Source organism: Chiloscyllium plagiosum, chromosome 27 (assembly GCF_004010195.1).
Source record: "Chiloscyllium plagiosum isolate BGI_BamShark_2017 chromosome 27, ASM401019v2, whole genome shotgun sequence".
Taxonomy (NCBI): Eukaryota; Metazoa; Chordata; class Chondrichthyes; order Orectolobiformes; family Hemiscylliidae; genus Chiloscyllium; species Chiloscyllium plagiosum.
This window is the reverse complement of record NC_057736.1, coordinates 6888100-6904204: the sequence shown is the minus strand read 5'-3', so window position 1 is coordinate 6904204 and position 16105 is coordinate 6888100. Positions and strand designations below refer to the sequence as shown.

Genomic DNA, 16105 nt, shown 5'->3' with positions numbered 1-16105 from the left:
CCTCCTCTGCTCCTTCTCCACCTCCTTCCCCACCTCCTTCCCCACCTCCACCCCCAGCTCCCTCCTCTGCTCCTTCCTCAGCTCCATCCCCACCTCCTTCCCCACCTCCCTCCCGACCTCCCTCCCCAGCTCCCTTCTCAGCATACCTTACTGCCAGTGCCAGTCCCACATGGGCACAGTGAAACACTAGAGGTGTAATGTTCCCAGCCCTGAACAATGTGGTCCACAGTGAGACATTTGGAAGACTCCTGTGAGAATTTGAGCGCCACCTTTCTTGACAATGGAAACGACAAGGTAGGTTTCTCACAGAGTTCCAGACGCTGAGAGGAGACTGTGGCTAGTGAGCAGCGAGATGCCTATTAGTCAGGATGTTTGCTCCTTCACTCCTAATCTCCCTCAGTAACATATAGGCTCCTATTCTATCAGTGCCATGCAGAAACCTGAGGCTGGAATTCCTGAAGTGACAGTCCCGAGCGTGTACCTGGCACACTCCAGCTCCCCTCTTGTTCCTCCAGACCTTCACCTTGGGTGCCAGCAGCAGCCTCACAGGGCACACTCCAGGGCAGGGACCACATACACAGCCCACATTATAGATGCTGGCATCCAACATGTTTCAGCACAGCCATGGCACATCTCCAACCCATCTCTGCAATGCCAGCTCTGACGATGATTTACCACTAGAGCAGAACCCTCTCCTGTTTTATACAGCATGCACCAACCCCTCTCATTGGCTTGCTGTTGCAAGGTCACTTGGTGCACAAGGTCAGACCAGAAGTCCATGAGACATAGGAGCAGAGATTAGGCCATTCAGCCCATTGAGTCTGCTCTGACATTCAATCATGGTGAATGGGTTTCTCAACCCCATTCTCCTGCTTTCTCCCCGTAACCCTTTACAATCAAGAACCGATTTGGACCTGCAGCTCATGGGTTGGGCCAGCCCACTGCATTTTACTGCATTGCCCCCACAGCCAGAGGTAACAGGCTCACGTTGCTCCTGTTGACTTGCCCTTTTTAGCACAGACACTGAGTTAGGAAGCTTATTGTGGTTGTGAGCCATTATCAGCCAAGGGGTAAATGTGATGCTGTACAGCTCTGTGCTCCATCACTCTCACACCTTCACCATGTGTCAGCAGCAGATACAGCTACCACACTGCACACACTTCCAGCAAATGGCCACGTCTCAAAGTGGAAGGGGAAAGTAATCCGCAGTCAAGTTCAAGGGAGACCCCCATGAGTCCAGGGGATCAGGCAGGGTCAGTGTGCTGTTTAGGAAGGTCATGGTCATGGTCAGGGTCCTCTCCTCAGGGGGAGCAGGTGAGGAACTGAATGTCCTGTTTCCCACCAGCCACTTGTTGGTTCTTGCCTTTTTGGGGATTGTTTTCTCCCAAAGTGAGAGACAGGGAGGGATTGACTGAGAGGAAAGAAAGTGGCACAGATGTTAGTGCTGGTGTAAGTGGGAGAGAGATGGTGAGGTGTCCCAAGGTAGGGGAGTAGGCAGGGCAGAAGGCATGTAGGGTCAGTAATGTGGGGAAATGGGATGGGGAAGGACGAATGGGGAAAAATGTTTGTGATGGAACTTGGGGAAATAAATAGTCATGTCTTTTCGAAGAGGAGGTGCTGGAGGTTTTAGAGTGCATAATGGTAGATAAATCCCTTGGATCTGGTCAGATGTTTCCCAGAACTTTGTGGGAAGCCAGGGAAAAGATTGCTGGGCCCCTTACCGTGACACTTGTATTATCGATGTCTACAGGTGAGGTGCCAGAAGACTGTGACTTGGCTTGTGGTGCCATTATTTAAGAACGGCTGTAAGGAAAAACCAGGGAGCTACAGATCGGGTGAGCTGGGTCACAATCTGAATCAAATCGAATGGAGCTCATGGTCAAATACTCCACTGCCATTTGCTAACTTTGCTCTCATTTGATCTGGGGTAAAAGGTGGAACATAGTCAGGTGAGGACAGAGCAGCAAGGTGTTGAAAGGAAATGTGTACATCCCAGTGTAACAGACTGAGACAGATACTGCTCTCCATTATATATCAAGAGTGTAGTGCTGGAAAACGCAGCAAGTCTGGTAGCATCCGAGGAGCAGGAGAATTGACATTTCGGGCATAAGCCCTTCATCAGGAATGAGGCTTGTGGGCCGGGGGGCTGAGTGATAAATGGAAGGGGGTGGGGTTAGGGGGAAGGTAGCAGAGAATGTGATAGGTAGGTGAGGGTGAGAGAGAAGGTGATAGGTCTGGGAGGAGGGTGGAGCAGATAGATAGGAATGGTGATGGACAGGTCAGGAGGGCAGTGCCAAGTTGAAGTCTTTGGACTGAGGTAATGTGGGGGGAGGGGACATGAGAGAACTGTTGAAATCCACATTGATCCCATGTGGTTGCACGGTCCCAAGGCGAAAGATGAGGCATTCTTCCTCCAGGCGTCGGGTGGTTAGGGTTTGACGATGGAGGAGGCCCAGGGCCTGTAAGTCCTTGATGGAGTGGGAGAGGGAGTTGAAGTGTTCAGGCATGGGGGGGTGGGGTTTGTTGGTGCAGGTGTCCCAGAGATGTTCTTTGAAATGATCCACAAGTTGATGTCCTGTCTCCCCAATATGGAGGAGACAACATCGGGTCCAAGGATACAGTAAGTCACATTGGTGGAGGTACAGGTAAATTTCTGTTGGATGTGGAAGGATCATTGGGATCTTGGACAGAGGTAAGGGGCATGGTGTGGGTGCAGGGTTTGCACTTCCTGTGATGGCAGGAGTAGGTGCCAGGAATGGAGTGTGGGCTGGTGGGTGGTGTGGACCTGACAAGGGAGCTGCGGAGGGAATGATCTCTCTGGAATGCTAATAGGGATGGGAGGAAAAAATATATCTGGTGGTGGGGTCCGTTTGTAGGTGGCAGAAGTGATAGACAATGATGCAATGTATGCGGAAGTTGGTGGGATGGAAGGTGACGACTGGGGTGGGGGTGGGGTTCTGTCCTTGTTGCGTTGGGAGGGCTGGGGTTCAAGGGTGGAGGTGCGGGATGTGGAGGAGATGTGCTGGAGGGCATCGTCGACCATGTGGGAAGGGAAGTTGCGACTTTGGAAGAAGGAGGCCATCTAAGGTGGAATTTGCTAGGGTGGAATTGGTCAGCCTGGGGACAGATGTGGCGGAGGCGGAGGAATTGGGAATAAGGGATGGTGTATTTACAGGAGATAGGGTGGGAGGAGGTGTAGTCTAGGTAGCTGTGGGAGTCCATGGGCTTGTAGTAGATGTCTGTGGTTAGTCAGTCACTGGAGATGGTGATGGAGAGATCCAGGAAGGGGAAGGAGGTATCCGAGATGGTCCAGGTGAATTTGAAGTCGGGGTGAAAGGTGTTGGTAAAGTTGATGAACTGTTTAACCTCCTCGTGGGAGCACTTGGCAGCGCTGATGCAGTCATCAATGTAGTGGAGGAACAGTTGGGGGTGGTGCCGCTGTAACTGTGGACGATGGACTGTTCCAAGTATCTGACAAACAGGCAGGCATAGCTGGGTCCCAGGCAGTTGCCCATGGCTACCTCTTTTGTTTTCAGGAAGTGGGAGGATTGGAAGGAGAATTCTCAGCTACCTTCCCCTCGCCCCGCCAACCCCAACCTCCTTCCATTTATCTCTAAGCCCCCCCAGCCCACAAGCCTTATCTCTGATGAAGGGCTTATGCACGAAATGTCAATTCTCCTGCTCCTCAGATGCTGCCTGACCTGCTGTGCTTTGCCAGCACCACACTCTCGTCTCAGATCTCCAGCATCTGCAGCCCTCACTTTCTCCTCACAATTGTATGTAACTGCCTGTCACTTGGAAAATGCAAGAACACAGCTGTCCCTATCTAAAGAGCAAAACATAGTGCAATTTGTCAATTTACAATTGGATTTAAATCATGGGAACCGGCAGCAGTATGACACTCCAATAATATGTAATATTCAATCAAACTGCTAAGTCACAATAATTGGAAAGCTATATCCTTTCCTAATAATGTAACTGTCTAACAATCACATTCAGAACTCTTACATAGATGGTAATCTTTTCTCTGCCAATCAAGGAAAAAAGCTCTTTGAGCTAAAGGAAGCAAATGCACGTGACCAGAAAGGATTTGGAGCTGGTAAATCTCCCAGAAGGAACTCTCTCTCAAGTCTTTGCCTCCAAAGTCCTGCAGCACTCTTCCTGAGTAGCTGCACAACTTGGAATACAAAAGAAGCAAAGTATCATACTCTTCCTCATCCTCACCCCTTTGCAATTCAGGGATCGAGGGGGCCAACTAAAACAATGGGGCAGTGTTTAACAGTAAGGGGGCCCCCATTTAAGACAGAACTGAGGAGATGTTTCTTTCTCTTAGAGGCTCATGGAACTTGCTCCACCAGAGGCCAGTGGAGGTAGGGCTTTTCAATAATTTAATACAGAGGTAGATTAGACTCCATTGAGTAATGGAGTCACTGATGGTATTAGAGTAGCAGGAAAGTGCAGGAGAGACTGTATTCAGATCGCCCTGATCTTACTGTGTAGCTGGGCAGACTCAACAGGCTGAATGGCCTATTTTTGCTCCTAACTCATATACTGGCACATTCACATTTCTTCCCCTAAAGTGGTGAGAGAGAACCGAAATGGAGAGAGGGTAATCCATCAGGATCCTGCCATTTCCCACTCTACCCTGAGTAAGACTATGGCTGGAATGGTCTTTGACCCCGCCCTGTCCTGCCACTCACTGAGGCCCCTAACGGGACAATTAGCACCAATCAGGCCTCAGCTGCTGCCACAAGTGCAGACCCAGTGTTGGATGTGACAGGCAGAACTCTGTATTGCTCGCCAGCGTTTACCTTTGGGCACCCCCTTGGCATCGTGTCGGGAAAGTGGGGGCACAGATGGAGTGCCGACATACAGCGACTTTTCTGCTGTTCTGCCATCACTCACCTCAGCCCTGGGTGACTGTCCAGCAGCCACTGAGAGACCAGCTTCTGTTTGTCTGACAGTCTGGTAGGACTCCTGCTCCAGTCTCCCCAAGCCTGGCTTTTGAAATATATCTTCATTCATGAATGTGGGCATTGCTAGACAGTACTTACTGCCCATCCCGAATTACCCAGAGGGCAGTTAAGAGTCAACCATATTACTGTGGATCTGGAGTCACATGTAGGCCAGACCAGGTAAGGCCTGCAGATTTCCCTCCCTGAAGGACACTAGTGGTACCAAGTGAGATTTTACGACAATGAACAGTGGTTATATTTGGTCAGTTAGTAACAAAGGTTGTTGAATTCAAATCTCACCGTGTGCTATGATGGGATTTGAATCCATGGTCTCCAGAACATTTGCTAGTATCCATTCTGATGAAAGGTCACTGGACTTCATACAGTAACTCCGCTTTCTTCCCACAGATGCTGCCAGACCTGATGAGTTTCTGTAGCAGTTTCTGTTTTGTTTCAGACTGCACAATTCTTTGTTTTATTTTCTTCCCCAGAGCATTGACCTGGATCTAAATTAAAAGCTCAACGACGTTAACCTTATTTCAACATCTCATTCCAATGCCTATGTGGAATTATAGAATCCCTACAGTATGGAAGCAGGCCATTCAACCCATTGAGGCCACACTGACCTTCTGAAGAGCATCCTTACAAGACCCAACCCCCTATCTTACCCCTATAACCCTTGATATCCCATGGCCAATCTACCTAAGCTGCACATCTTTGGATTGTGGGAGGAAAGTGGAGCACTGGGAGAAACACACGCAGACACAGGGAGAATGTGCAAACTTCTTACAGACAGTCGCCTGAGGCTGGAATCGAACCCGGGGCCCTGGTGCTTTGAGGCAGCAGTGCTAGCCACTGAGCCACCACGTGACTAACCTTCCCAAAAAGAGGTGAGACGGAGCTCTCAGGGAGACCCCGTCACCTCAGTAGGGTTGCATCTCAGGGAGTTTTCATATGGTTATATATTCACACACAGAACTCCAGCTCCTCAAAGCTGTGAAGTCTTTGCTGTCATATCTTTCATCCTTAAGTTTCATAACAAGCAGGATTTTAAGCTCCAAGTGTAGCAGGGCATCCTCCATTCATCATTGCTATATCTACCTCATTACCTTTGTTTGGTGAGATTTTGTAGTGTATGAAATGACCCTCCATGTAAGTTCCTCAGTTTTGATGTATGGAGGTGTGTGGGAGGGTAGGCCTCCAGCAGATGCCTGGCCCCAGAGGAATTAATGTTTTATTTTCGTTGTATAAGTTAATCTCCACGATTAATCAATCAAAGCTCTCATTGCCACTTGGTTGGTCTGGAATTGTTTATTTCTATTTGTTTATTTTTAACCTGGAAGTAGTTACTATAATGCAGTTTGACCTCAGGTTGTTAGGGGGTCAGGGGTGCCACAGCATGTTTCAGATTTTATGAAGGTTCAGTAACTCAGTCTTCAGCTTCAGCAACATATGTGTCCAATCACAGCAACACGTGGTAGCTGGACACTTGCTGAATAAACATATCAAATCATGACACCAGGAAATGAGGAGTCACAGGCTAACCTTTTCCCAGCATCCCTTAATGCCTTTGGTAAACTGACAGTACCCATAATTCATCAGTTGTTTCCGATGTGGAGGTCCCAGCCATTCCTTGAGCCTTTACTGTCATGGCCACATTGACATGAGCTGATTGACTCAAACACCAAAAGTGTAGGGAAAAGAAGCCAACAGAAAGGGCTGTGATTTGGTTTGACTGAATCATAGAATGATTAGAGCACAGAAGGAAGCTATTCAACATAAATTAGTCCCGAGGTATCTTTGTACTGAAGATGGCACTGTAAGTGGTGACTTATAAACTTTTCACTACACTCATATGAGTATATGTGACAATGAAGCTCATTCTATTCATTTCAATACAGTATCCATGCTGACTCTCAGCAAATCAAATACTCCCTCTCACCCACCTTTCACAGTAAACCAACACTATTTATCTTTTGGGGTGCTTATTCACTTCTCTTTGAAAGCCTGTCTCCACCACACTCTCACACAGCACTTTCTAGATCCCAATCAGTCTGCTTTCCTTCTGTTACTAGTCACCTTCAATCTGTGTCCACCATTCTTTATCCTAGCTTCTCCAATCTATCCACGTAGAGGTCTGGAATGGTCCTTGTAACTGTTTTCATCACCCTCTCTCACAACTGGGTCAACTGGATAGTGAAGAAGCTGTTTGGTACCCTTTCCTTTATTGGACAGAGTTTCAGTATAGGAGTTGTGGCTGTTCAGGACATTGGTTAGGCCACTGTTGGAATATTGCGTGCAATTCTGGTCTCCTCCTATCAGAAGGATGTTGTGAAACTTGAATTGGTTCAGAAAAGATTTACAAGGATGTTGCAGGGTTGGAGGATTTGAGCTACAGGGAGAGGCTGAATAGCTTGGGTTGTTTTCCCTGGAATGTCGCAGGCTAAGGGGTGACCTTATAGAGGTTTATAAAATCATGAGGGGCATGGATAGTGTAAATAGACAAGGTCTTTTCCCTGGGGTGGGGGATTCCAGAACTAGAGGGCATAGGTTTAGGGTGAGAGGGGAAAAAATTTAAAGGGAGCTAAGGGACAGAGGTTGGTGTGTGTATGGAATGAGCTGCCAGAGGAAGTGGTGGTGCTGGTACAATTAAAACATTTAAAAGGCATCTGGATAGGTACATGAATAGGAAGATTCTAGAGGAATATAGGCCAAATGCTGACAAATAGGACTAGATTAGGTTAGGGTATCTGGTTGGCATGGACAAGTTGGACCGAAGGGTCAGTTTCTGTGCTGTACATCTCTATGACTCTATGACTCTGTAACTGAATTCAGATTAGTACTCCCCCTGCCCCTTCTCAAAAAAAATCTTTACCGTCTTTTTATTTAAGTTACACTGACCATTGGAACATCATGCCCTTTATAAATCAAAGATTGTAGTTTGCGAAGGAGGAGAGAGAGCTGCAAGCCACGTATTTAGAACTTCCCCCAGACCCTTTCTTACTTGTGAAAAAGAGACCGATTAAGATGCAAGATGGAAATGCACAGCCAGGAATAGATACATCAAACTGTATGGTTTTGGACCCTTAGGATTTATCCAATGACCATAAGAAAGGCCAGAGGAAAAGGAGAAGGCAATCTCTTGTCAAGAAATCTCTAAGAATACATTGCATCAGAGTTGCTAATTCTATTTGAGGAATTCCATCAGAAGTGTCAATGGTTTCATTAATGAAGGTAGGTGGTGAGAAGATCTTTTATGAATTGCTTATCCACGTCAACAACATCCTTTAATTGTGTGTTAATGACATGGTTTGGGTCAAAGCAAAGTCAAAGACAATTTTCAGGCTTAAACTTCACAGTAACACTATTTATTAATTTTTCATGCTAACATATACATATACCAGGACTTGAAACATGCTTCTCTCTCCACAAGTCCTGCCAGACTTGCTGAGTTTTTCCAGCAATTCCAGTTTTTGAATATAATTACTTTAGGTATTGACTAACCTATCATCTTAAAGGGCATATATCCATGTGCTGTCAATGAGTTGTCAGGGAGTGACACATTCCAGTGTGTCTACTAATCTCCAGAAATTCTAACTTCACCCATGCTGTGGTATTTATACCCAGTAATGTGCAGCTGTGGTATCACCACAAGGTTGCTCCAGGATCCTGATCCTTTTGCATAAAAAAGGAATCCCAGGTTTGATCTCGATCTGATGTTTGGCGAACTGATCTCAGCTGAGGTGTTAATAACATTGGAAGGCTGAAGTCACTCTTCCACGGGTGTTGAATGGAAATGAGGATTAACAATCTCGGCTCAACCCTGTGGCTGACTCTTAGACTAAAAGATGTACTGATGCATCCAGAAAAACCATCATAATTTTGCAGCCACAGTTAGATATAGGTACTGCCTTAACTCATCTCCCCTTTTCAGGAATGTGAGTGTGGTTGACAGCTGCAGCTGCTGAGCATAGACCACTTGTTTCGAAACCATGCAGTCTTTTCAACTTTGCTGAATTTATCTCCACAGCAAGGACAGGCTGAGAACAAAGTTAGATCTGCTCAAATAACCTTTTCATGCTCAATGACAGACAGGTTTGTAATCAGCAAGGGCATCAAAGGTTATGGAGAGAGGGCGGGATAGCAGAGTTGAGGATTGTAAGGTCAGCCATGATCTCATTGAATGGTGAAGCAGACTCAATGGGCTGAATGGCCTACTTCTGCTCCTATATCTTGTGGTCTCATCCTACACAAGAGGAAAAATTACACAGAGAGTATGACACCAAGGTCTGCCATTCAGATTGATTGCTCTTTTCGGGCCTCTATGTTCCGTATGACTATCCTGTTAAATTCGTTCAGTATAGTCTCCTCTTCCAGCCCCCCTCATATCTTTATCCACCTTCCTTCTTAAAGATATCTCAGCTATACACTTCAACCAGTCTGCTTGGCAGTGGATTCACCATTCTCTGGCTAATGGAGGTCTTCAGAAGTGCTGACTGGATTTGTTAATCACGATTTTATAGTTATGCCTGTAATCTGCGTCATAATAGGAAACAATACCCGTTACATCAGTGCCCTCCATAATCTTCTATATCTCGCCTTGAGTTGTTACTTCAAGTGCCAGGGGTTGGCTTCAGTGCCATGTATCAGTGCCCAGTCTTTATTCGAATATGTTGGAAGGCAAGAGGCTGGAAGATGGCAGAAACCATTCCAAACTACCCACATAACTCACTGCTGTTCAGTCCACAACTTGTGGCTTTTCTTTCTCATGTGACAAGCTGCATTGAAGAACAAGCTCCCTTGTTGGATCAAAGGACTGGTAATTCAAGCCAGCATTTCCTGTGTGAACTTTAAAATCTGAATCTGCTCCTAATTCCCACTCTCCAGACAGCCCGAGGAGGCCATTACAGACAGAACAAGAAAATAAATAAATTCAAACCTGTCCAATCAAAGTATTTAATCACGTTGGCATTTCTGAAAAAGTTAGGCACATGAGAGAGAAATCAGAAAGATTCAGACGCAATGTCAAACATACAGCGCAAACGTAAATGAAGTGGGAATGATTTACAATGCTAAATTTTAATACACAATGACACTTGTAGATTTGTGGGCTTTTAAGCTCATTAAGGAGTATCACATGAAACAGAATTGGTAAGCATACAACCCAGTCACCGTCTCTCCCTATGTCTCAACCAGTTTTGTCAGCCTTAGAACTGGGTTAAATGCATGTTTTGAAGTTTAAAATGGTCCAGGCAAACAACAAAAAGGAATTAGCTCCAGTATTTGATGTGCTGCAGACAGTAGATATATGAGGAGATAGACAAGTGAATAACAGAGAACAGTATTAAAGCAAAACACGTGGATGCTGCAAATCTAAAATAAAAACAGAAAGTGCTAGAGAAACCCACCACTGGAGAAACAATCTCTGAATCTCCAACTATCAGCATCCTAGGGGGAGGGGGTTTACCATTTACCAGAGATTGGTTTGGATTAATCACATAAATACTGTGTCCAGAAGAGGTTGGCAATCCTGCAGCAAGTAACTCACCTCCTGACTCCCAAACGCTGTCCACCATCCCTAAGGCACAGATTAGGAGTGTGATGGAATGCTCCTCAGTTGCCTGGATGGGTACAGTTCCAGAAATATTCAAGGTTTAACCGTTGACAAAGTCAATAACAAGGGGGTGTAGTCGTAAAGTGAGAGACAGAATGTCAGAGGGGATTTGAGGAAAAACACTCTCACCTGGAGGTGGTGGTCCGCAATGCATTGCCTGGGATGCTAGTTAAGGTGGGAAACCTGACAACATTTAAAAAGCACTTGAGGTGCAATAATGTTCAAAGTTATGGGTGTAGTGCATGAAAAGGGGACGAGTGTAGGTAATAGTATATTTTTGAAGATACAGACTCAATGGGTTTGAGGGCCCAGTGTATACTGTATGATTCTCTAGTTTGAACGGCTTGACACCATCCAGGACAAAGTAGCTGCTTTACTGGCACCAAACCCACCACCTTCAACCTTCACTGTGATAGCACTGTGTACTATCTATAGTAACTTGCCATTGTTGTTCTGATTGCAGCTTCCAAACCCATGGGCTATAACATCCGGAAAGATAAAGAACAGCAAATACATGGGAATATCCCACCTGCACATTCTCCTCCAAGCTACTCACCATCCCGATTTGGAAATATATTAGGTTATAGGCCAACAGGTTTATTTGGAAGCACTAGCTTTCGGAACACCACACAATCATCAGGTGGTGAAGGAGCGGCACTCCGAAAGCTAGTGCTTCCAATTAAACCTGTTGGACTATAACCTGGTGTTGTGTGATCTTTAACTTTGCACACCCCAGTCCAAAACCGGCATCTCCGAATCATAGAAATATATTGCCGTTGCTTCACTGTCGCTGGGTCAAAATCCTAATGGCATTGTGTGTGTCCCTATCCGCAAGGTCTGTGGTGATGGATAAGCTCACCACTGCCTTCCCCCAGACAATAAATGCTGTCTTGGCCAATTACAAATACGTTCCATGAATAAATAATAAACAAGTTCCAAAATCAATTTGTATTGTTCACTGACTTTATTACTGATGAGAACAGGGTCTATGACACAATTTAGACCAACCTTTGGAGAAATGTACAAGAACGGATAATGGATATTGCTTCTGTACTGCCACCATCTCTGCCCAGTCAGAAACACTAGAGAACACCTGAGGTGTGTGAGCTGTGTTGCTAATTCAGACCAACACTGACCCCAATGTTTCCCAGTTCAGGTTCAGGTTACCATATCCTCAGCAAACACAACCCATTGCCATCGGAGGAATAGGAAACTGACTGAGATTTGGGGCACCTTGCACAAGAGCAAGGATCCCCAATGGACCCTCTCGGAGTATCGGTGCTCTATGGCCCACTCCCCCAAGATGTGGAAAGGTCTTTTGATACAAAACCCCTGCTTCTGGGGAGCAAGAATCTGAATAATACAGACTGAGGAAGGCAGAAAAATAAACAGGCAACAGCAGCTTTCCGATAGACTCGCATGGCCCATTATACCCTCATAGAAATTATATTCTACTCTAAATGGAACAGTTTACATTTGGCAACAACAGTTGTGCATGCAGTCCAAATAATTAAATGGTAATTATTTAGTTAGAAAACAAATGCTTCATTGTGCCAATGGTGCTTGTTCTTTTATCCCATTCGTATAACAGGCAGAAATAATCGATAACAACACTGTAAATGACCTCTCCATTTGCAGTTTAATGAATGCCGTTCCCAATAATTAAACTGAGAAATGATGAACAGCTCCAGAGATTGCCTTCTCAAAACTGTTCTTTCAAAAACCACCAGCGATTCTTTGTGAAGGGTGCAATGTGTGCGGGCTCAGCTATTGGCACCAAGCCATGAATGATATCAGTGAACGTGGTTGGATGAGGTGCATTGGTAATGTGATATAAATGAGCAAGCTGGATTCTATGGAGATCATGAGTTCCACAGCGTACGCTTGAATTGGAATTCAATTAATACAATTTGGAATTGAAAACTAGTCTCAGTAATGGTGACCTGAGGCTATCAGAGACTGTTCTAAAAACCCACTGTTTCACTAGGGAAGGAAATCTGCTGTCCTTACCTAGTCTGGCCTAAATGTGATTTCAGTTGCACATCCATGTGGCTGACCCCCCCCTTCAGTTTGGGATGGACAACAAATACTGACCTTGCCAGTGACACCCACATCCCATGGAAGAATATTCATAAAGTTGTTAAGGAAACATGGTATCATAACTACTGTTTATTAGATATAGCACTAAATATAAGAGCTGGGAGGTTAGTCTAGAATTGTATAAAACACACAAAAGCACTGTGTGAGGTTCTGGTCACTGCACTCAAACTGGTACAGATGGGTTTACTGGGGACTGGCGAATGTTAGTTTTACAGAAAGGTTTGGAGATACAAGAATTGCTTTATTTCCAACTCGGGCGGCTAAAGGGAGTCCGAATTGAATGGATAGTATTTTGATAGGTCCTGATAGAGTGGAAAGGAAGATTCTAATCCCCTTGTCTGAAGGGTCACTAACTGGAGGCAACACCTTTAAGGTACGATTGCCCAGAAGCTGGTGGGGTCTGGAACTCACTGCTTTAAAGAATGATCAAGGCAGAAATCTTCGTAACTTCTAACGAGTGCGAGCAAATATACATACAAATTAGCGGCAGAAGCAAGCACCTCAGTTCTGCTGCATCGTTCAATAAGGTCATTTGTTTGTGTTTCGCAGCCCACAACCCCTCTATCTCTCAGAACCTTTAGTTCTCCTGCTGAACAGGAATCGACCTACCTCCACCTTAATAACACGCACTGATCCCTCGCCTTCACCACAATCTGAGGCAGAGTGTTCCAAAGTATCACAAATCCTCTGAGCGAAAATATTACTCTTCATCTCTGTCCTAAAAGTCCTTGGATATGCAGCTAAAATGCCGTAATCAACGTAATTTTGCACCAAGACCCAGGAAAGGGGTGGAAAAGCTCAGCAATTTCTGTTTTTGGTTCTGATTTTTAACATTTGCAATTCTTTTGGTTTTTACTTTGGAAGTAGGAATAGGTTAGATGGCTCCATGTCAGAATGGGCTGAATGGTCTCCCTCTATGCTAAAGATTTCTACAATTCTATGAGGATAAAAACAGATGGCATTGTCCATATGGACAACAGTGTGTGTAAAGTTGGAGATTCAGAGATTGTTTCTCCAGTGGTGGGTTTCTCCATAAACAAGAAGCAGAAATCAGCCATTCGGCCCCTCAAGTCTGCTCTACAATTTAATAAGATTATGGCTAATCTGACTATAACTTCAAATCCACAATCCCACATCCCACTGATAACCTCTCATCTCCTTGTTCACTGGGAATCCATCTAGCTCTGTTTTCAAACTCTGCTTTCTTTTCAGGAAGAGACTTTCAAGCACTCACAACCCTCTGAGAGAAAGAAAAGGTCTCACCTCCTCTCTCCCGTAAATGGTTGACCCCTGATTTTTACACAGTGACCCCTAGTTCAGCAGAGTCCTCCCGCTCCTCCCTTCCTGGGAGGTAATCAGGCACAAGTCGCTGCCTGGGAATTCTCAGACAATGGGAGGAAAAAGATCAAATTGACCAGATCCGTTGAGATGGGGTTCGGTATAGCATACTGTGTCAATTGTTAAAAATGTTTTGATTTGTATAAAACCAACAATGTACATTGTTATTCACACATTTAAAACAGTTAAACCTGGCAAAGCACACTACAAGAATGAAGGTCAAACCAAATTTAACACCGAGTTTACGCAGGGAAATAAAAACCATTTTAATTCTCAAGATAATTCAAGACATTTTTCCTAAAATGATCTTTAGAGTTTTCCTCAAATGGTTAAGTTAATAAAAACACAGCCTGATGTCATGTTGGGCTGCAGATAAACATCTCTATTTTGAAAACAACCCGATTATTCAGCTCATTGATGTCTTTGGGATTTTACTCTGTGCAGAATGGCTTTATACATGACAACAATCTTTGCACTGCAAAGTATTTCATTGCCATGTGAAATGCCCTAAAATGCTCTCGGGGTGTGGTGCTGGCCTAGAGGTATTATCACCGGGCTATTAATCCAGAGACCCAGCTAATGTCCTGGGTGTCTGGGTTCAAATCCTATCATGGCAGATAGTGGAATCTGAATCCAATAAGAATCTGGAGTTAAGGCTCTGATAATGACCATGAGCCCATTGCTGATTGTTGGGGGAAGGGCCAGCAGGCTTTTTTCTACAGAAAGAAGCCTGCTGGCCTATATGTGACTCCGAACTTACAGCAATGTGGTTGACTCTTAACTGCAGGATGGGCAATAATTGCTGGTGACCACATTTAATGAATGAAAAAAAAAGTTGGTATCTTGATCTTATGCTATTTAAGTGAAGGTACCTCTATTTATCCTGGGCTACTGTTTAGTGAAATGATGTTCAAACAGCAGAACCAAAGTAAATCCATCTGCTTCTGGTCATCGTGCCAACCCCGGCAGTCCCTGTCATGTCGGCCTTGATGACAAAAAGATCTGACTTTGGCATGGTGCCTCCTTTAGTGGAATAGCCCATCCAGTGAGCTAGGTGCAGGCTGCTGGAAGTGTTGGGAGTTGAAGTAGAAGGAGGTGGGTGAGATGTAGAACTGTGCATCTATAAACAGGACAATTTGGCCCAGACCTACGTAGGGAGTCATCTATTTATATCCTTTTCCACCCATGCAAATGCTGAGGTAATTACTCAGTCTCACATCAAACTAGTCCATGTGGTTTGAAGAAGCAGGCAGCCAAGTGTCTGTTTAAAATTAGCAGTTCAACTGTTATTAGCAGATATTAGATTAATGGCTTGCCCCAGGCTGCTGTGAGCCTGCACTGTGGGGCTTTGTGTTCGAGTGGTGTAGTCAGAGGAATGGAGTTTATTCTTTTAAAGAAAAATCGCAAATTTCATTGACGTAGCTCCTGTTACTAAGTGGGAAGAGTGACAGCGCAGTTTATTGCAGCCACTACCAGGGGATTAATTCAGTCAGTACGCGTGTGTTTCAGGGTGTACAGGAGTCACCCTGCAGCACAAGCAATAGTGAAGTTGTTGGGTTAAATCAGTCCAAGGAAGAGGGATAACAATCACCTGGAACTTGCTTGGATTGATCATTTGTGGAGCTCCAGCCTGGCGGAGAATCAGATTCCACTGTGATGACCGCTGTGGTCAAATAGCCGAGGGATGCAGACAATCTAGACTCAAGTGGAGAGAACAATCATTTGTGTGAGCTACCAGCTGAATCCCAGTGTGAACATATTCCCCTCAGTCAGTGGCTGGCACTTTATTGGGTCAGCAGGTACAGGAAGGCACTTGCGTGACTGCAAATCTCCCTGTGGCCAATTGTGCAATGGAATTCCTTGCAGTTTATGAGGTAGGGCCTGAATAAATTACCAGGAACATTGCTGGATTGTTAGAAAAAATGCTCATTAATGCCCATCAGATCAGAAACTCTGAGCTTGTCCCATGCCATGAGTGCCTCCATATGCACACACAGACACACATACACACAGACACACACACAGACACACACACAGACACACACACAGACACACACACAGACACAGACACACACACAGACACACACACACTGAAACA

General features: G+C 45.2%; 1 protein-coding gene and 1 long non-coding RNA gene across 2 annotated transcripts in view; one reads left to right on the top strand and one right to left on the bottom strand.

Moving 5' to 3' along the window:
* LOC122563502 overlaps window positions 1-11118 on the top strand; it is a 15891-nt gene extending 4773 nt beyond the window's left edge. Inside the window, exon 4 of the long non-coding RNA XR_006315621.1 lies at window positions 11033-11118. This is a non-coding gene — a long non-coding RNA (uncharacterized LOC122563502). The remainder of the gene's footprint in view (window positions 1-11032) is intronic.
* LOC122563500 (syndecan-3-like) overlaps window positions 1-16105 on the bottom strand; it is a 213012-nt gene that overhangs the window by 45464 nt on the left and 151443 nt on the right. The window lies entirely within an intron of this gene.